The following is a 21,067-nucleotide window of genomic DNA, read 5'->3' as shown; positions in this document are numbered from 1 at the left end:
TTTGCCCGAAACGTCAATTTCGCTGCTCGTTGGATGCTGCCTGAACTGCTGTGCTCTTCCAGCACCACTAATCCAGTATTTGGTTTTCAGCATCTGCAGTCATTGTTTTTACCATACTTGTACAGTGGCAAAGTGCCTCAGGGAAATTCATTTCCTTGACAAGAGGCTGGTAAAACGTGAAAAAGACGCTGGAAATGCACTATTTGATTCAAAATAACCTGAGATGGATCTGGGGCACAAGCTCTGCACAGGAGCTTATTCCTGACCTCACTTCTGACTGGTTTGATACTATCACTCTCTTCCTCTGCTTACAAAAGTAATACTGATAAGAATTAATAAGGTAAACAGTCTTTCTCATTTAATGTTTTCAGGTTCTGTAATTGTACTTCCAAATATCAGAAATGGACACAGTTATTATATGTTTTTAAATATGCATTCATGGAATGCGGGCATCACTTACTGGCAGTATGTGTTGACCATTCTCGAGAAGGTGATGATGAGCTGCCACCTTGAACCATTACAGTACATTGGTGTAATTATTCCACAACTGCTTTTAGGGAGAGAGTTCCAGGATTTTACCCAAGAACAGTTTGAGAACTATTGTATATTTCCAAGTGAAACTGGTGAATGACTTGAAAGGGAGTCTGCTGATTGTAGTGTTCCCATGTATCTGCTGCCCTTGCCCTTCTAGAATTTAGGGGTTGACTGTTAGAAGTTATTGTCTGAGGAGCCTTGATGAATTTCTGCACTATGACTTATGGATGGGACACACTGCTGCTGCTGCGTGTCAGTGCTGCATATTTGTGGATGTTTATCAAGTGGGCTTCTTTGTATTATTTTAAGCTTCTTGAGTATTGCTGGAAGTGCACTCATACAGGCAAGAGCAGAAAGTTCCATCACATTTCTGACTTGTGATTTTGTTGATGGTAGACAGGCTTTGGGAGCCAGGAGGAGAGTCATTCGCTACAAGATTCCTAGTCCCTGACCTACTCTTATGCTATTTATATAGCTTGTCCAGTTTAGTTTCTGATCAAAGCAAACCCCTTGGACATTGACGGTTGGAGATTCAACAATGGTAGTGTTGTTGAATGTCAAGAGGCAATGATTATATTCTCACCATTTGGAGATAGCCATTGTCTGAGAATTGTGTGGAATGAATGTTATTGGCCACTGTCAGCCCACAAACTGGATATTATACAATTCTTGTTGCATTTGAACATACAGTCTGAGGAATGTTAAACACTGTGTAATCATCAGTGAACATCCCCACTTCAGACTTCATGTTGAAGAGAAGGTCACTGAAAGCAGCTAAGTCAGTTGGGCCAAGGGCAGTGACCTGAAGAACACTTGTAGTGATGCCTAGGAACCGAGATGATTGACTTCCAATGACCACAACTATTTTCCTTAGTCCCGCATTGACTCCAACCAACTTGTCCCCCTAATTCCCACTAACTTCAGTTTTACTAGGGCTTCTTGGTGCCATATTCAGTTAAATGTGGCCTTGATGTTGAGGGCACTCACTCTCATCTCACTTCTGAAATTCATGTCCACGTTTGAACCAAGAAGAAAGTGAGGACTGCAAATGCTGGAGATCAGAATCGAGAGTAAGGTGCTGGAAAAGCACAACAGACCAGCAGCATCTGAGGAGCAGGAGACTCAACATTTTGGGCATAATCTCTGCATTGTCTAGAATAGCCTTCATTGTCACATGGACAAGGAGGTATCATTGTTTGTAGTATATTTGAATTTTCAAAAAGTGTTTAATAAGATTTTGTGCTACGAATAAAGATGCATGGCATTATGGGTAAAGTATTAGCATGGATAGAGGATTGGTTGACTAACAAGAAGCAAAGAGTGGGGATAAATGAGTGCTATTTTGGCTGGCAATCAGTAAATAGTGGTGTGCCTCAGGGATCAGGGGAGGGATCACAATTATTCACAATTTACAAACACAATTTGGAGTTAGGAACAATGTGTCATTTGTCAAAGTTTACAGATGACACTGAAGAGCAAAGCAAAATACGCAGAGGATGGTGAAACTTTTGCAGAGGAACTTAGACACTTTAAGTGAGTGGGCAAAGGTCTGGCAGATGGAATACAATGTTAATAAATGTGAAGACATCCACTTTAGGTAAGAATAACAGTAAAACGGACTATTACTTCAATGGTAAAAAGTTGCAGCATGCGGCTGTGCAGAGCAATTTGGGTGTCCTTGGACATGAATTACAGAAGATTGGTCTGCAGGTACAACAGGTAATTTGGAAAGCAAATGGAATTTTGTCCTTCATTGCTAAAGGGATTGAGTTTAAAAGCAGATAAGTTATGTTGTAGCTGTATAGGGGTGCCGCTGAGACCACACCTGGAGTCCTGTGTGCAGTTTTGGTCTCATTACTTGAGAAAGGATGAACTGGCACTAGAGGGGGTAGAGAGGAGTTTCATTAGGTTGATTCTGGAGTTAAGGAGCTCGGCTTATGAGGAGAAACTGAGTTGACTGGCATTCTATTCATTGCAATTTAGAAGAATGAGGACGAATCTTAGAGAAATATATAAAATTATGATGGGAATAGAAAAGATAGACGAAGAGAGAATGTTTCCACTGGCAGGTGAAACTAGGACAAGAAGGCATAGCCTCAAAATTAGGGGGAGCAGATTTAGGACTGAATTGACAAGGAACTTCTTCACCCAGAGGGTTGTGAATGTATGGGATTCCCTGCTCAGTGAAGTAATTGATGCTACTTCAGTAAATGCTTTTAAGACTAAGATAGATTTCTTTTGAACAATAAAGGAATTAAGAGTTATGGTGAGAGACAGATAAATGGAGCTGAGGCCACAAAAAAGATCAGCCATGATCTTATTGAATGGCGGAGAAGGTCTACTCCTGCTCCTAGTTCTTATGTATACCAGCCATGTCTCTGAGTCACACGGTTGTGGGTGTTCACAATAATCAAGCTGACAGTCCAGTGCGGTGTAGAAGGAATGCAACTGTGGTGCTGCCTTTCAGCTGTGTCTTTAAGCTAAAGCTCCAGTTGCACACTCAAGCACATGTAAAAGATTCTATGGCATTATTTTGAAGAATAGCAGTTACTCCAGGTGTCCTGGCCAATATTTATTTCTCAAGCAACATTAAAAAAATAGATTACATGGTCACTATTGTTTGCTGTGCACAATTTGGCTGCAATGTTTTCTAAATTACAACAATCACTACACTTCAAAGTATTTCATTGACTATAAAGCATTTTAGGACTTCCAATGGTCAAGAAAGGGACCACATAACTGCAAGCCCTCCTTTATCTTTTTCACACAAGAGATCATTGCACACAATTCTGACTCATGAAAGAAGATATGTTCTTTACAAAGATTGAGAATTAATTAGATAGAAAACAGAAGGATAAATAGGGCAGCTCTGTGCTGCCAGGCTGTGACGAGCAGGCACTATACGGATCATTACTTGGACCTCAGTTATTTCCAATCGATATTAATAACTTAGATGGTGAGACTGTGTGCAACATATCAAGGTTTGCTGATGATATAAAGTTTATTGGCTCAGTATGCAGTGTGGAGAAGGCAAAGTGGCTATAGCAGGATATAGAAAGATTGGGTGAGTGGACAAGAATATGGCAGATGGGAAATCATGTAGCATAGGGTGAAGTTATCCACTTTGTATGGAAACTACAAAAGGAGAATTTTTTTGAATGGTGAAGTACTAGGAAATGTTCGTACTCCAAGGGACTTGGCTGTCCTCCTTGAGCTGGGGGCATTTGCCATTCTCTGCCCCTGAGCTACACAAATTATTAGTGAAAATGAGTGCAAATAGAACTAGTGATAACCTGGTGATGGGGTTGATCATTGGCTCAGATGTGTTGGGGAATGTGATAAGTCATCTTCCCAAGGATCTGTACTGAGTGCCTCAGCTCTTCACTGTATACATCAATGATTTGGTTGAAGGAATAAAGAGTTGCATATCAGAATTTACAAGTTACACCTTTGGAATCACACCATTACAAAAGGGACATGAATCTGAGAAAGACAAACTGAATTATTTCCTTCATGGGAAGAGACTAGGGATTATAGAGGTGATCTAATTAAGGATTTTAAAAACATTTGTTAATTAGCGGAGTAATGCAGAAATAGAAAGCAATATCAAAACCAGAGCTTGATCATATTTAAAGACAGAAATGTTAGTGGAAATATGCAACTCGCTCCCCCAAAAGACTGTGGGTGCCTAAAATATTTGAGACTAAGGAACTGAATGCAATGTCTATCTTCTTCTATGTCTATCGACTTGAAACATGTTACCTGAGGAATATTTCTTGCCTGCAATATCCAAGGAGTAGCACTCAAAGGATGTTTCACCCTTTTCACAACATTCATGGCACATGATATTTTAGAAGACAGTTGTGTTCACCATAAGCTAAACCTCAGCTTAGTGGGATTGCGGGTAGCAGAAATCTCCTATTTCCGCCCCTAGGATAGGAAGAAATCAGGGCACTGAGGTGGGGGTGCTAATTGATACCTTCTGAAATTTATACAGCTTTGTTAACCTAGGCTCTGCAAAAGACAGTGGAAGAGAATCAGGACAGACAAGAGAGCACCCATGGTAAATCACACATAGAATGTGAAACAAAGGGCTGGAGTACATAAAACACTGAAAGTTATGCCAAGGGAATTTAGATTTCAAATGTACTCTGTAAATGATTTCTTACTGGAGAATACCATAGAAACCCATGCTTTTCTAAAGAAAACCCATACAATCCCCATACAAAATATAAGTTCTTCTGCCATAAATTCATTCCTCACAAAAACATGATTAAGTCAATTTCTGTTATTTATCTGAACACTGTGCTTTGAAGACCTGTGCTTTGAAGAACGATTTTGACACCATTAAAGAAATGTTTCATGCCATGGAAACTAGTTCAGTTATTTTCAGTATTCCCTTGACACAAATAAAGACAGCAGCGGATGTTCTTCCAGTTGACTGAAAATGAAGCAATTATCTACTGACCTATTAAAACTTTCTACATTAAGACAAGATGAATAAAACAATTAAGAATTTATTATTTTTATAAGATATCATTTCTGAATTATTGTCAGGAAACGCACAGTCCATCTGTGCAACCTGATAATGTCAAGCTGAACCATATTTGATTTACTGCCATTTCCTTATCTGGTGTAGACTGTTTTAGTCATTGAACACCATCTCAACTACTTTTTAAAAAATGTTTTCTTACATAAATATTCCAACTCTCATTATTTATATGCAGAACATATTGGGTTGAGGGACTTTATAGACAATGTTGGGTCCGAGGTATGTGTTATTCTTTGCAATCATCGCGTATCCTTCTGACAGAGGAAGGTAACAGGGATTGCGAGAGTGGGGCAAGTACAAAAAGCTGGAAGGAGGGAAGTAAGCTGGAAGCAATGGAAATAGGAAGGATGGAAGAAAGTGGGGAGGAAGGAGAAGGGGAAAAATGGACAGGGAGAGGGGTAGAAAAAAAGACAGAAGAGGAGAAAAGGGTTAGGGAATGGCAAGGCTGGGGATGAGTAGGGGAACAGCAGAGGAAAGGGGAGAAACAGGGAAAACGAGGCAGGAAGCAGAACAGAAGCAAGGGGACCAGTGTAGAAGCTGGGGAAGCAGAATGGGATGGAAGTTGAAATGACTTTTTTGGACCTCCACTACTTCGAGCATTTCATTATTTAGACATTATCTTGTTCTATTCCTCTCACTTCCAAAATAGAAAGCTTCTCATGTGTCTATATTTGAAATCTATTTGCCATAGTTTTGCCCATCTAACAATGTGATTCTTTGTACCAATGTTATGCCTTCAATCACTGCCTATGTTTCTCTCTTTTTGTCATTTGCAGATTTGAATATATGGTTTCTTAACTAATCTGAACAAGTTCTGAACAAATATGTTAAGAAATATCTTTATAAAAAGGTTCATTAGCATGACTAGGAGACAGTAAAGACTGCAGATGCCATTGTGACTACTGTTTACAATCCCTTGCAGCCTCTCTGTGAACATCCAAAGATTTTCAAAGGTAGAGTTACCCCATCTTATTTACAGGAACCAGTAATTTCACCACAACAGATGCTAAGCCTTTAATTCCCTGGTTTTGTTTTGTCTGCTTCTTTAAATATTGGAGTGATATATACAATTTTCCTATTTAAATAAACAGTTCCTAAATAAAGAGAATTATGGAACATTACAGGATTCTGGGTAATCCAAGATGGAAGACAGGAAAAAGTTGTGGCTGTAAGAGTTGCTCCCTTTTTGAGGTATTTTAGGTGTTGGAGGTGATTTCCTTGAATTCCAGGAGCAGCAATTACTGTTTTATGAGCAGTTGTATTGTTTTGGAACTTTGAGGGAAAAAAGATCACAACAACGGCACTTTACAAAGGTGGCATAGAAATAAAGGCAGAGACCAAATGGTCAGAGAAAGAAACTGACACTGCTGTCTGACACAGCAGTGAATCTGCACAGTTACTGCCATTGCTGTTTGAATTCAAGTATCTCTGGATATCAGAGTGCATCTTGGAAAAATGAACAAACAGAGAAATTCACAGCTGTTCTTGGAGGAACCTGTGTGGGAGAGCCGAACGCACTGGAGAAGCTAAGTATATAGTTTTTAAGAGTAACCTTCCTGTAAATCTACAATAGTGAGTTGAGTGTGTTCTTTTTTGGTTATATGTTTTATTGAGATCTGCATCTTGGTTAAATTTTAAAAATATAAAACATAGGTACTAAGTTAGCCTGGAGCGGTGTTTTTTTTAGAGCAATAAGGTGCTATTTTCTGGGTCTGTAGATTTATAAGGAGTAAAGAGATGCCTTTTGCAGAATGAGGTGCTCTTCCTGTTGGATGTGGGAGATTAGGGAGAGTTTCCATGTTACTGATGATTATGACTGCAGGAAGTGTCTTTGCTTGCGAAAGCTATCATATTGCACGGATTGATTGGAGCAATAGTTAGAGGCAATTAGGAATTTGTAGGAGCCAGGGAGTGTGATGGATGAACCTACATAATAGAACATTACAACACAGTACAGGCCCTTTGGCTCTCAACATTGCACTGAACTGTGAAACCAACCTGAAGCCACATCTAATCTACACTATTCCATTTTTATCCATATGTTTATCCAATGACAATTTAAATGCCCTTAAAGTTGTCAAGTCTATTACTGTTGCAGGGAGGGCATTCCACAACCCAACTACTCTCTGAGTAAACAAAGTACCACTGGCATCTGTCCTATATCTATCACCCCTCAATTTAAAGCTATGTCCCCATATGCTCGCCATCGATAGTGGGCTAGGTTAGGTGGGCTTGGATCGGTGCAACATCAAGGGCCAAAGGGCCTGTACTGCGCTGTATTTTTCTATGTTCTATCACTATCCGAGGAAAAAGGCTCCCACTTTTCACCCTATCCAATCCTCTGATTATCTTATACGTCTCAATTAAGTCACCTCTCAACCTTCTTCTCTCTCATGAAAACAGCCCTAAATCCATCAGCCTTTCCTCAGGCAACCTCCTAGTAAACCTCCTCTGAATTCTTTCCAAAGCTTCCACATCCTTCCGAAATGCAGTGACCAAACTGTACGCAATACTCCAAGTGCGTCCGCACTAGAGTTTTGTACAGCTGCAATATGACCTCATGGCTCTGAAACTCAATTCCTCTACCTATAAAAGCTAACATGCCTTCTTAACAACCCTATCAACTTGGGTGGCAACTTTCAAGGATCTATGTACATGGACACTGTGACCTCTCTGCTCATCTACACTACCGAGAATCTTACCATTAGCCCAGTACTCTGTATTCCTGTTGCTCCTTCCAAAGTGAATCAGCTCACACTTTTCCACTTTAAACTTCATTTGCCACCTCTGAGCCCAGCACTGCAGCTTATCTATGTCCCTCTGCAATCTGCAACATTCTTTGGCACTATCCAGAACTCCACCAACCTTAGTATCGTCTGCAAATTTACGAACCCATCCTTCTACACCCTCATCCAAGTCATTCATAAAAATGACAAACAGCAGTGGCCCCAAAACAGTGGTACACCACTAGTAAATGAACTCCAGGACAGACATTTCCCATCAACCACCACCCTCTGTCTTCTTCAGCTAGCCAATTTCCGATCCAAACCGCCAAATCATCCTCAATCCCATGCCTCCGTACTTTCTGCAATAGTCTACGTGGGGAACCTTATCAAACACCTTACTGAAATCCATAAACACCACATCAGCCACTTTATTCTCATTACCTTGTTTAGTCACCTTCTCAAAGAACTCAATAAGAATTGCGAGGCTCAACCGTGTTGACTATCCCTAATCAAATTATTCCTTTCTAGATGATCATAAACCCTACCTCTTATAACCCTTTCAAAGACTTTACCCACAACCAAAGTAAGGCTCACTGGTTTATAATTACCAGGGTCATCTCTACTCCCCTTCGTGAACAAGAGAACAACATTTGCTATCCTCCAGTCTTCTGGTACTATTCCTATAGACAATGATGACATAAAGATCAAAGCCAAAGACTCTGCAATCTCCTCCCTGGCTTCCCAGAGAATCCTAGGATAAACCCCATCCAGCCCAGGGGATTTATCTATTTTCACACTTTCCAGATTTGCTAACACCCCTTCCTTGTGAACCTCAACCCCATTTCGGCTAGTGGCCTGTATCTCAGTATTGTCCTCAACAATATTGTCTTTTTCCAGTGTCAATACTGATGAAAAATATTCATTTAGCACTTCTCCTGTATCTTCGGACTCCACGCACAACTTCCCATTACTGTTTTTGATTGGCTCTAATCTCACCCTAGTCATTCCTTTATTCCTGACATACCTATGGTTTTACTTTAGGGTTTTACTTGATCCTATCTGCTAACGACCTCTTATGTCCCCTCCTGGCTTTTCTTAGCTCTCTATGTCCTTCCTGGCTAACTTATAACTCTCAAGAGCCCTAACTGAGCCTTCACATCTCATCCTTACATAAGCCTTCTTCTTCCTCCTACAGTCATGGAGATGTACAGCATGGACACAGACCCTTCAGTCCAACTCGTGCATGCCGAACAGATATCCCAACCCAATCTAATCCCAAGGCTAGCACCTCGCCCATATCCCTCCAAACCCTTCTTATTCATATACCATCCAGATGCCTTTTCAATGTTGCAATTGTACTAGCCTCCACCACTTCCTCTGGCAGCTCAGTCCATACACTCACCATCCTCTACGTGAAAAAGTTGCCCCTTAGATCTCTTTTATATCTTTCCCCTCCTATCCTAAATCTATGCCCCCTAGTTTTGTACTCCCCCACCACAGGGAAAAGACTTTTATCTATTTATCCTATCCGTGCCCTTCATGATTTTATAAACCTCAATAAGGTCACCCCTCAGCCTCTGACGCTCAAGGGAAAACTGCCTCAGCCTTTTTTAGATTAGATTACTTACAGTGTGGAAACAGGCCCTTCGGCCCAACAAGTCCACACCGCCCCGCCGAAGCGCAACCCACCCATACCCCTACATCTACCCCTTACCTAACACTACGGGCAATTTAGCATGGCCCATTCACCTGACCTGCACATCTTTGTGATTGTGGGAGGAAACCAGAGCACCCGGAGGAAACCCACGCAGACACGGGGAGAATGTGCAAACTCCACACAGTCAGTCGCCTGAGGCGGGAATTGAACCCGGGTCTCTGGCGATGTGAGGCAGCAGTGCTAACCACTGTGCCACCATGCCAGCCTATTCAACCTCTCCTTATAGCTCAAATCCTCCAACTCTGGCAACATCCTTGTAAATCTTTTCTGAACCCTTTCAAGTTTCACAACAGCCTTCAGAGAGGAAGGAGACCAGAATCCTTGACAAGAGATTCAACTTCTCAAGAGATTAAACCACGGCTCTCTTGCTTGACCACTTTGTCCCTGCTTGACAGGTACATATTTATCAAGGACACACAGTAGCTGTTCCTTGAATAAGCTCCATATTTCAATTGTGCCCATCCCCTGCAGTTTCCTTCCCCATCCTATGTATCCTAAATCTTGCCTGATTGCATCATAATTACCCTTCCTCCAGCTATAACTCTTGCCCTAAGGTATATACCTATCCCTTTCCATTGCTAAAGTAACCATAACCAAATTGTGGTCACTATCACCAAAGTGCTCATCCACCTCCAAATTTAACACCTGGCCTGGTTCGTTTCTCAGTATCAAATCCAATGTGGCCTCACCCCTTGTTGGCCTGTCTACAAATTGTGTCAGGAAATCCTCCTGCACATATTGGACAAAAACTGACCCATCCAAAGTACTCTAAGTATAGTATTTCCAGTTAATATTTGGAAAGTTAAAGTCCCCCATAACAACTACCCTGTTACACTCGGTCCTATCCAGAATCATCTTTGCAACCCTTTCCACTACATCTCTAGAACTATTCAGAGGCTGATAGAAAACTTCCAACAGGGTGACCTCTCCTTTCCTGTTCTAACCTCAGCCCGTACTACCTCAGTAGACAAGTCCTCCAACGTCCTTTCTGCCACAGTCATACTGTCCTTGACTAACAATGCCACACCTCCCTCTTTTTTAACCACCTTCCCTGTTCTTACTGAAACATCTAAACCCCGGAACCTGCAACAACCATTCCTGTCCCTACTCTATCCATGTCTCCAAAATGGCCACAACATTGATGTCCCAGGTATCAATCATGCTGCAAGTTTGCCCACTTTATTCCAGATGCTCTTGGTGTTGAAGTAGACACAATTCAAACCACCTTCCTGCTTGCCGGTGCACACTTGCGACCTGGAAATCTTATTTCTACTGTTAATCTCCGGGACACTAGCACTACAATTTAGGGTCTCATCCCCCTGCTGAATTAGTTTAAACCCTCCCAAAGAGCATTAGCAAATTCCCACCCAGGATATTGCTACCCCTCTGGTTCAGGTGTAGACTATCGCATTTGTAGAGATCCCATGTATCTGAGAATGAGCCCCAATTATCCAGGTATCTGATTCCCTCCTTCCTGCACCATCCCTGTAGCCATGTGTTCAACTCCTCTCTCTCCATAGTCCTCACCTTGCTAGCACATGGCACGGATAACAAACCAGAGATGGCAACTCTCTTTGTTCTAGCTCTAAGCTTCCACCCTAGCTCCCGGAATTTCTGCCTTAAAATTTCCATCCCTTTTCCTACCTAAGTCATTGATGCCAATGTGGACCATGACTTGGGGCTGCTCCCCCTCCCCCTTAAGGATCCCGAAAACATGATACAAGACATCATGAACCTTGGCAGCTGGGAGGCAACACACCAACCGTGAGTCTCTCTCGTTCCTACAGAACCTTCTATTTGTCCCCCTAACTATGGTGTCCTCAATGATTAATGCTCTGCTCCTCTTTCCCCTTCCCTTCTGAGCAACAGGGACAGACTCTGTGCCAGAGACCTGTACCCCATGGCTTACTCCTGCTAAGTCGTCTCCCACACACCCCCCCAACAGTATCCAAAATGGCCTACTTATTAGTGAGGGGAATGGCCACAAGGAATCCCTGCACTGTCTGCTGGTTCCCATTCCGTCCCCTGATTGTTACACATTTACCTTTTCCTGTACCTGAGATGTGACTACCTCCCTGTAACCCTGTAACTTCTCTCAATTACCCTCTTCGTCTCCTGAATGATCTGAAGTTCATCCAGCCCCAGCTCCAGTTTCCTAATGCAGTCTGTGAGGAGCTGGAGTTGGGTGCACATCCCTCAGATGAAGTCAGCAGGGATACTAGTGGTGATCTTTACCTCCCATATTCTGCAGGAGGAACATGAAAGTGTCCTAACCTCCATTCCCTATATTCTAAAGGCCCCAAAGAGACTATTGAAAAAGAAAAAAGCTAGTTACCTTCCTAAAGTGGCGCACAAAACCCTTTTTTTTGTTTAAAGGAGGAGGATGGGTGAAAGACATGATCTAAGTAGAGCAAAAGTAGAGTTAAGCAACCTCCCAAATATATTACCTCACTTACTCAGCAGTTCCATGTCTGCTCCTGCCCAGCATGTGCTCCGCCTAATCACGAGGTAAGTTTATATAATTTAAAATTTATCTTCCCGGCAGGCCTCTCATCCTTGCTGTCGCTCTTCCCATTGCTGCTGCTACTGGAGAAATTGGAAGGGAGAAAAACCGCAGATACAGTCGGGTAGAAAGATTACCTTCAGGAAAGGTAGGAGAGGGAGGCAGGTAGTGCAGGCTATCCCTATCTGAAACAAGTATGCTATTTTGGAAAATGTAAGGGGTGACAGACTCTCAGGGGAATGTGGCATGAATAGCCAACTTTCTGGTGCCAAGACTGGCTGTAATGTAACGAGGGGTACATCAGATTCCAAGCAATCTATTGTGATAGAGGACTATCTAGTTAGACGCATGGACAGACGTTCCTGCTGCTGGCAACGAGAAATCAGAATGGTGTGTTGCCTCCCTCTTGTCAGAATCAAGGATATCACGGAGAGAGTACAGAATATTTTCAAATGGGAGAGGGACCAGCAGGAGGTCATTGTGCACATTGGAACTCACGATGTCGGAAGGGAAAAGGATGAGATTCTGGGGGGAGAATATAGGAAGTTAGGCAGGAATTCAAAATGAAGGTCCTTGAGGGTAATAATATCTGGATTACTCCCACTGCCACAAGCTGGTGAGGGTAAGAATAGGAGGATAGAGCAGATGAATGTGTAGCTGAGGAGCTGGTGCAGGGGCGAAGGGTTCACATTTTTGGACCATTGGAATCTCTTCTGGGTGTAGAAGTGACGTGTACAAGAAGGACAGATTTCACCTGAATTGAAAGGGGACTAATATAATTTCAGGGAGATTTGCTAGAGCTGCTTGGAAGAATTTAAGCTAGCAAGGTCCTGGGTGTGGGACCCAGGGAGATAGTGAGGAAAGAGATCAATCTCAGACTGATACACTTGGAAAAGGGAGCAAGTCAAACAGTCAGTGCAGGCAGGAACAAAGCACAGAACAAGGTAGGACTGATAAAGTAAACTGCATTTATTTCAATAAAAGAGGCCTAATAGGGAAGGCAGCTAAATTGAGGGCATGGTTAGGAACATGGGACTGGGATATCATAGCAATTACAGAGATGTGGCTCGGCGACAGACAGTACTGGCAGCTTAATGTTCCAGGATGCAAATGCTATAGGAAGGATAGAAAGGGAGGCAAGAGAGATGGAGGAATGGCTTTTTTGATAAGGGGTAGCAGTATGGCTTTACTTAGGGAGGATATTCCTCGAGATACATTCAGAGAAATTATTTGGATAGATCTGAGAAATAAGAAAGAGATGATCGCCTTATTGGGATTGCATTATAGACCTCCCCTGCAATAATTAGAGAAATTGAGAAACAAATTTGTCAGGAGATCTCAGTAATCTCTAAGAATTATAGGATGGTTATGGTCAGGGATTTTAACTTTCCAAACATAGACTGGGACTGTCATAGCGTTAAGGATTTAGATTAGCGTACAAGATTTGTTAGGTATGTACAAAGAAATTTTCTGATTCAGTATGTGGATGTATCTGCTAGAGAAGGTGCAAAACTTGACCTCCTCTTGGGAAATTAGGCAGGGCAAGTGACTGAGGTGTCAGCTGGGGAGCAATTTGGGGCCAGCAACCATAATTCTATTAGATTTAAAATAGTGATGAAAAGGATAGACCAGACCTAAAAGCTGAAGGTCTAAATCGGAGGAAGGCCAATTTTGAATGTATTAGGCAAATTTCAAAAGTTGATTGGGGACAAATGTTCACAGGTAAAAGGAAAGCTGGAAGCCTTCAAAAATGAGATAGGATGAAAGGCAAAACTGGTGTGTGTAGGGAATGCTGGACGACCAAAGAAATTGAGGTTTTGGTTCAGAAAAAGAAGGAATCATACATCAAGCATGAGATTGAGTGAATCCTTATAAGAGCATAAAGGCAGTAGGAGTATACTGAGGAGGGAAATCAGGAGAGCAAAAAGGAAACATAAGATCGCTTTGACGAATATGGTTAAGGAGTCTTCAAAGGAATTCTATAAATACATTAAGGACAAAGGGCAACTAGGGAGAGAATAACGCCCCTCAAAGATGAGCAAGTTAGCCTATGTATGGAACCGCAGGAGATGGGGAGACATTAAACAAGTATTTTGCATCAGTGTTTACTGTGGAGAAGAGCCATGGAAGATATAGAATGTGGGAAAATAGATGGTGACATCTTGAAAAATATCCATATTACCTGGTGGTGGTGCTGGATGTCTTGAAACGCGTAAAGGTGGATAAATCCCCAGAACTTGATGGCATGTATCCAAGAACTCTGTGGGAAGCTAGGGAAGTGATTACAGGGCTCCTTGCTGAGATGTTTGTATCATCGATAGTCACAGGTGCAGTGCCGGAGACTGAAGGTTGGTTAAAGTCGTGCCACTGTTTAAGAAAGATGGTAAGGAAAAGCCAGGGAACTACAGACTGATGAGCCTGACGTCAATAGTGGGAAAGTAGTTGAGAAAATCCTGAGGGACAGGATTTACATGTATTTGGAAAGGCAAGGACTGATTAGGGATAATCATGTCTCACTAACTTGATTGATTTTTTGAAGAAGTAATAAAGAGAATTGATGAGGGTAGAGCAGTGGACGTGATCTATATGGATTTCAGTAAGGCACTCAACAAGATTCCTCATGGTAGACTGGTTAGCAAGGTTAGGCCACATAGAATATTGGGAGAATTAGCCATTTGGATACAGAACTGGCTCGAAGGTAGAAGACAGGGTGGTGATGGAGAGTTGCTTTTCAGACTGGAGACCAGTGGTGTGTAACAAGGATCGGTGTTGGGATCTCTGTTTTTGTCATTTATATAAATGATTTGGATGTGAACATAGGAGGTATAGTTAGTAAGTTTGCAGGTGACACCAAAATTGGAGGTGTAATGACAGCAAAGAAGGTTATCTCAGAGTGCAACAGGATCTTGATCAGATGGGCAAATGGGCAGAGGAGTGGCAAAAGGAGTTTAATGTAGATAAATGTGAGGTGCTGCATTTATGAAAGGTAAATCAAGGCAGAACTTGTGCACTTAATCATAAGGTCCTGAGGCGTGTTGCTGAACAAAGAGATTTTGGAGTGCAGGTTCTCAGTTCCTTGAAAGTGGAGTCGCAGATAAATAGGATAGTGAAGAAGGCATTTGGTATGCTTTCTTTCATTGGTCAGAGCACCAAGTACCTGTATAGGAGTTGGGAAGTCATGTTGTGGCTGTACAGGACATTGGTTTGGCCACTTTTGGAATATTATGTGTAATTCTGGTTTCCCTCCTATAGGAAGTATGTTGTGAAACTTGAATGGGTTCAGAAAAAATTTACAAGGATGTTGCCAGGGTTGGAAGGCTTAAACTATTGGGAGATGCTGAATAGGCTAGGGCTGTTTCCCCCAGAGCATCAGAGGCTGAGGGGTGACATTATAGAGGTTTATAAAATCATGAGGGGCATGGATAGGGTAAATAGTCAAGGATTTTTCCCTGGGGTGAGGGAGTCCAGAACTAGAGGACATAGGTTTAGGATGAGAGGAGAAAAATTTAAAACGGACGTATGGGGCAACTTCTTCAAGCAAAGGGTGATGGGTGTATGGAAGGAGCTGCCAAAGAAAGTGGCCGAGGCTGGTATAATTACAGTATATAAAAGGTATCTGGTTGGGTGTATGAATAGGAAGGGCCAAGTGCTGGCAAATGGGAATAGATTAGGTTAGGATTTTGGTGGACCCAAACCGTGGGTCAACAGAAGTTTTCTTGGAATGTTTGACTTGCTGATCTGTTCCTCTAAAGTAAAAGATAAAGCTGCAACAGTCTTACCAGACCAAAGGGTTGCTCTCTCTCAGTCGAGACAGGTTGTGGTTTAACCAGAGGGTCACCAGGTCTCAGGTGAGGGAAGAGTCTGAAAAGGACAGTCTTTCATGGTAATCTCAGCCAGTGTGGGAACTCAACCCATGCTACTGGCATTAATCTGTATTGCAAACCAGCTGCCATAGAACCATAGAATCTCTACAGTATGGGATTAGGCCATTCAGCCCATCGGTCCTTCTGAAAGCATCCCACCCAATCGCCATCTTATTGCTTTCATCCTGCATTTCCAATGGCTAAGCCACATATCCTGCTCATCCCTCAACATTATGGGCAATTTAACATGGCTCAGTTTGTTATCTAGGAGTTGGAGTATGTTTTTAAATCCACTAATGCTTCCTATGTAATTATGAAGCTCAACAGATTTGGAATCCTCCGAATTCGACAACTTCGGGAGCTTTATTTGGAGGGTACCAGATACAGGGGAACTGTTAATTAGAATTTTCAATCTCCCAGACAATTCCCTCGGAATCAGCTGCGTTCTGTACAGTCTGGACAAACAAATTCCAGCTTGTGCTGCTGCAACAATTACCTTCTCATTAGAGTTTCTGGGCCTATGTTTGTTGTTTTGCACAGGAAGAATCTACACAGTGCAACTTGCTCAGTTGTTAGATAATTGGATTCTTAAACCTACAGTCATGGCTTTGATTTCCATATTAGAATGATCTTAAATATTTTAGTCAGAAAACTTGCTTTTAATATTTCCCAAAAAGTTTCTTCAAGAGGAATATTACAATCAGTTCTCCACATTGGAATCTAAGAATTTCACTTACTGAAATTTCATAGTTATGTATCATTTATTGAATCATCTGAAGCGTGCTTTATTGAAGGAATAATACCTAAATAATTGGTGAACTAGATATAATACCTTTCAAATGGGTGACTTGAACTTTATTGTCAAGCCAACTCATTTGTCTTAATGCACATAGTTGTGATTCTGACATTGTTGGATGGATTTTCATGGGGATGGGCCAAATCTGGAAATATTTAAAAATGGCAGTTTTATTGGATGCAAAAGTCCCAACCCAATTACTGACAGATCCCAATTTTGCCAGCAGGAGTGAATGTCACAAACAGAGCCATTTGAATTGTTGTGGAGTTCAAATTGACCCAATTTTTGCTGTTTCAAGTTTAAGTATGACTGTCAGTATGGCAGCCATAACTTGATGGACCAGATGAAAGTATTCTTGAAAGGAGATAATGTCTGTTTAAGCATTACAACCTGAGGTTTTTAAAAGCCTCAGCCATTTAAAAAAGATCAACAGAAAACAGGCTGAACCTGTCAATTACAGTTAAAACAAAACAGCTGCTGGACTATTTTGATTGACAGACCATCAGGCGCATGTTAGAAATAAACATGACCACCAGTTCTGTGGTATGAGTAGAGGTCTTGATTGACTTTGCTCAAGGGCTATTATTAGAACTGGGGGTCACAAATGCTTGGCTGAGTTTAAAAAGCTAAGAATGTATTTATTTCAAGCATTGGTTCTAGGGTGTTTGATATTTAAAACAGGCTATTAAAAAGTTAACTCTATTTCATGTGAGGACAAAATATAAGTTTATTTATTTTGAGGAGATTTTAAGGTTTTGAATGGGGTTCATTATTTTTTTTTTCCCTTATCATGAGAGAGATTTAAAAAAGACATAAAAGGCAATCTTTTTACACAGAGGGTGGTTCGCATGTGGAATGAACCTTCTGAGGAAATGATGGTATGTGAGTACAATTACAACATTTAAAAGACATTGGGATAGATACATGAACAGGAAAGGTTTGGAAGGATATGGACCAGGAATAGGCAAGTGAGACTAGTTTAGTTTGGGATTATGTTGGCATGGACCGGTTGGACCAAAGGGTCTGTTTCTGTGCCGTATGACTCTAAGACTTTAAGTGTACAGAACTGAAAGCTATGTTGCATTGTTAGAAATTTTGTTTTCAATGTCCATGTAGCTGAGTTATGTCCATGATAGATATTGAATGAGTGGCTATGGAAGTAGCACAAGGGGTATGAAAGGCCATGGACCTGTATGAGGAAGCATTGCTGGTGGAGGTGGGGTTGGAGTGGGGGTAGAGAATACATTGATAAGCCTTTAGGTATTTGTGTGGAAACTTAGCATGGAGGGGCCTTTGACATTGGAAATCCAATGTCAGCGGCAATGGAGAGGGGAGGGTAGAACATAGGGAACATTGATAAACCATTATGCAAATTGTGCAAAAATATAGCATCGAGGGGCCTTTGACATTGGAAATCCAACCCTGAAACTACAACTGCATATATGCAGAAATTGCTTTCCTGGTGTTGCAGAACAAATAAAATCAAAAGGAAGGCTGAATTCATACTTTCTCTTTAGTTTTCCATGGCTGCCTTTTCTGGCAAACAAAGTGCTTGTCCATTTAGAGTATAAATCCATCTGTATCACAGTGAAGTTTTTTTTTGATGATTTTTACCTCACACTACTTCCTGTCATTTTACCCATGAGCAGATTTTCCCAGTTTACTGGGCACAATCTCTATCTTATCCATGCCAAGACTATTAGTCACTCTTTCACATTTCTCCCTTTCAAACACTATATTGAATTCAATTGTAGTATGATCACTGTTGGGTAGATGTTCACCCACTGTTGAGCTGTTAAATAAATCTGGTCTGTTGCACATTAGTAAAGCTAATATGACTTGCCCCTTTGTAGAGGCTCGAGGACAGTTTTTTTCAACAATTCCCAACATTCACTACCTTTCTGACTTGTCTATTGCTCCCAATCTATACAAAAGTATTTTTTAATTTAAACCACTGTGCCTTCGTTACATGGTTTTCTTATCAATGTATTTAAACTAACACTTCTCTGATACTTTCAGGTGACCTGGATCTAACTGTCACTACAGTACTGAATCTTGTTCCATTCCATAAAGTTTTAATTACCTGCTTACCTTCCATGTTACGTTTGCTTGTCATTGAACTGATTGAATTCTTAAATACCAAGGCTGCTTTTTTATTGCAGAAATATAATTTATTCGAGGTACAATACGAAGCAGTTCAATTGCTTAGAACACATTGCAATGGACTGGAGCCCAAAATGAGCAAACGAAAAAGCTCTTCTAAACATGCGACAAAAAATTACTTACACTCCCATTAAAGCTACTCTTACCACTATCATTTCCCTTGTTTCCTGTAGAACTTATAAACTAGCATTTGTTTAACAATCCTAACTATATTTCAGCCACTTTACAGTAACAGCTACCATATTATTCTGAGCACTTCATTCAATGTGTTCTTTATCATCTGTATTTATACAAAGAATCCACTCATTTCTGCTGAAATGCTATACAATACATTTCTTATTTCTCTTTCATAAGTAGGTTACATAGAGTCTTCATATTACCTATAACCTGAAGGTCAATTTGTCTGCTACTCCACTGTCTTCTCTTTTGTTTGTTTCCAACACAAACTTTTCCACTTGAACTCTTTCCCAGTTATTCGGTTAAAAATCTTTGTGATTATCCCATTGATCCTTTCCGCTAAGGCCCTGGTCCCAACATAGTTCAGCCTGTCCCAATGGTGCTGCTCATTCCTGTACGAGTGATTCATGAACTGAAAATTCTCTATCATATACTGGGAGGATGTCCTGAAGGACAGGAGGGAGTAAAGTCAAAGAAGGAGATGAGGGGAGAAGTGGTGCGATGTCAGGGGAAGGGATGTGGGCAAGGAGTGGATGAAGGATCATGTATGAAGGGGAAGAAGGGGAGAGAAAAGGGAGATGGGAGAGAGAAGGTCGAGTGTGGGCTGAATGGGGAAGGGTGGAGTTCAGGGAAGGGAATCAAGGGGGCAACAGATGGATGGGAAGACAGGGAGGGAAGCAAAGGGGTAATGTGGAATAAAGACCGAAAAGAGAGGTGGGTGGAGGGGATAGACATAAATGAGGATGGGGAAGACTGGGAGGGGGGGGAAAGAGGACAGGGTGCAGTGGAAGACAGTAAAGTTGGATGGGGAAGAGGGTGGAGCAAAAGAAGGGCTGCAACGGAGGAGGGGGCTGGGGAAATGGGCTGGAGAAGAGTTGGAAAATTGGGGCTGAGTGGGAGGGATAGGAGGGGGGAAGGGAGATTAGGGTGAGGAAGGGTAAAAGGGTTTAAGGAGAGGAAGGGCAACAGGGGGTGGGAAGGGTGATGTTATGGGGATAGGGGACAAGGGGGGATGAGTAGGGAAGGGAGAATGTGAGGGAGCAGGGGAAGATTAAGGAGACGGGGTAAAAGAGAAGGTGAGGAGGGAAGGGATGGCAAGGGGATGGGGGGCAAAGGAAGGGGGTGGGAGGATGGTGAGGGAGAATGTGTATAGGAGGGAGAAGATAGGAATAAATGGGATAGATTGAGAAAGGAGCAGCGGAATGGGGGTGGGGGAGAGGGGATGGTGGTGGATGGGGATGGGGGAGTAGGGTGAGAGGATGGGGGTGGATACAGATTGGGGAGGGGTGGATACAGATTGGGGAGGGGAGGGTGCAGGTGTTGGGGATGAAATGTAGTGGGAGGGGAGGAGTTGCAGGTGTTGGGGTATGGGGTATAGTGGGAGGGTGTGTGGGGATGTGGAGTTGGAGGGGGGAGGGGAAGGGAAGGCGAGGGGTTGCGGGTGTTGGGGGATGGCGTGTAGTGGGAGTGTAGGAGAGAGGAAGGGTTGCAGGTGTTGGGGTATGGGGTGTAGTGGGAGGGTGTGTGGGGGAGGGGAGAGGTTGTGGGTGTTGGGGGGGTGGGATGTAGCGGGAGGGTGTGTAGGGGTATAGGGGGGAGGGGTTGCAGGAGGTGGGGTGTGGGGGATGGGCTGCAGTGGGAGGGGAGAGGTTGCAGGTGTTGGGGATGGGGTGTAGTGGGAGTCTGTGTGGGAGTATGGGGAGGGGAAGTATTGCAGGTGTTGGGATGGGGTGTAGTGGGAGGGGAGGGTTTGCAGGTGTGGGGGGTGGGGTGAAGTGGGAGGGTGTGTGGGGATGTAGGGGGAGGGGAGGCGTGCGGGTGTTGGGGGATGGGGTGTAGTGGGAGGGTGTGTGGGGGTATGGGGAGGGGAATGGTTGTGGGTGTTGTGTGTTGGGGTGTAGTGGGAGGGTGTGTTAGAGGTGGGAGAGAGCGTGTGGGGGTGGAGGGGAGGGGATGGGATGGGGGATGGGGAATAGTGGGAGGGTGTGTGGAGGATGCGGTCTAGTGGGAGGGTGTGTGGGTGGGATGGGGTGCAG

General features: G+C 42.6%; 1 protein-coding gene across 1 annotated transcript in view; it reads right to left on the bottom strand.

The window, feature by feature from the left end:
• Positions 1-21,067, bottom strand: part of adgb (androglobin) — a 332,059-nt gene that overhangs the window by 258,285 nt on the left and 52,707 nt on the right. The gene's annotated exons all lie outside the window — the stretch shown is intronic.

This window comes from Chiloscyllium punctatum, chromosome 11 (assembly GCF_047496795.1).
Source record: "Chiloscyllium punctatum isolate Juve2018m chromosome 11, sChiPun1.3, whole genome shotgun sequence".
NCBI lineage: Eukaryota > Metazoa > Chordata > Chondrichthyes > Orectolobiformes > Hemiscylliidae > Chiloscyllium > Chiloscyllium punctatum.
The sequence above is the reverse complement of the archived record's forward strand: the minus strand, read 5'-3'. Positions and strand labels throughout refer to the sequence as shown.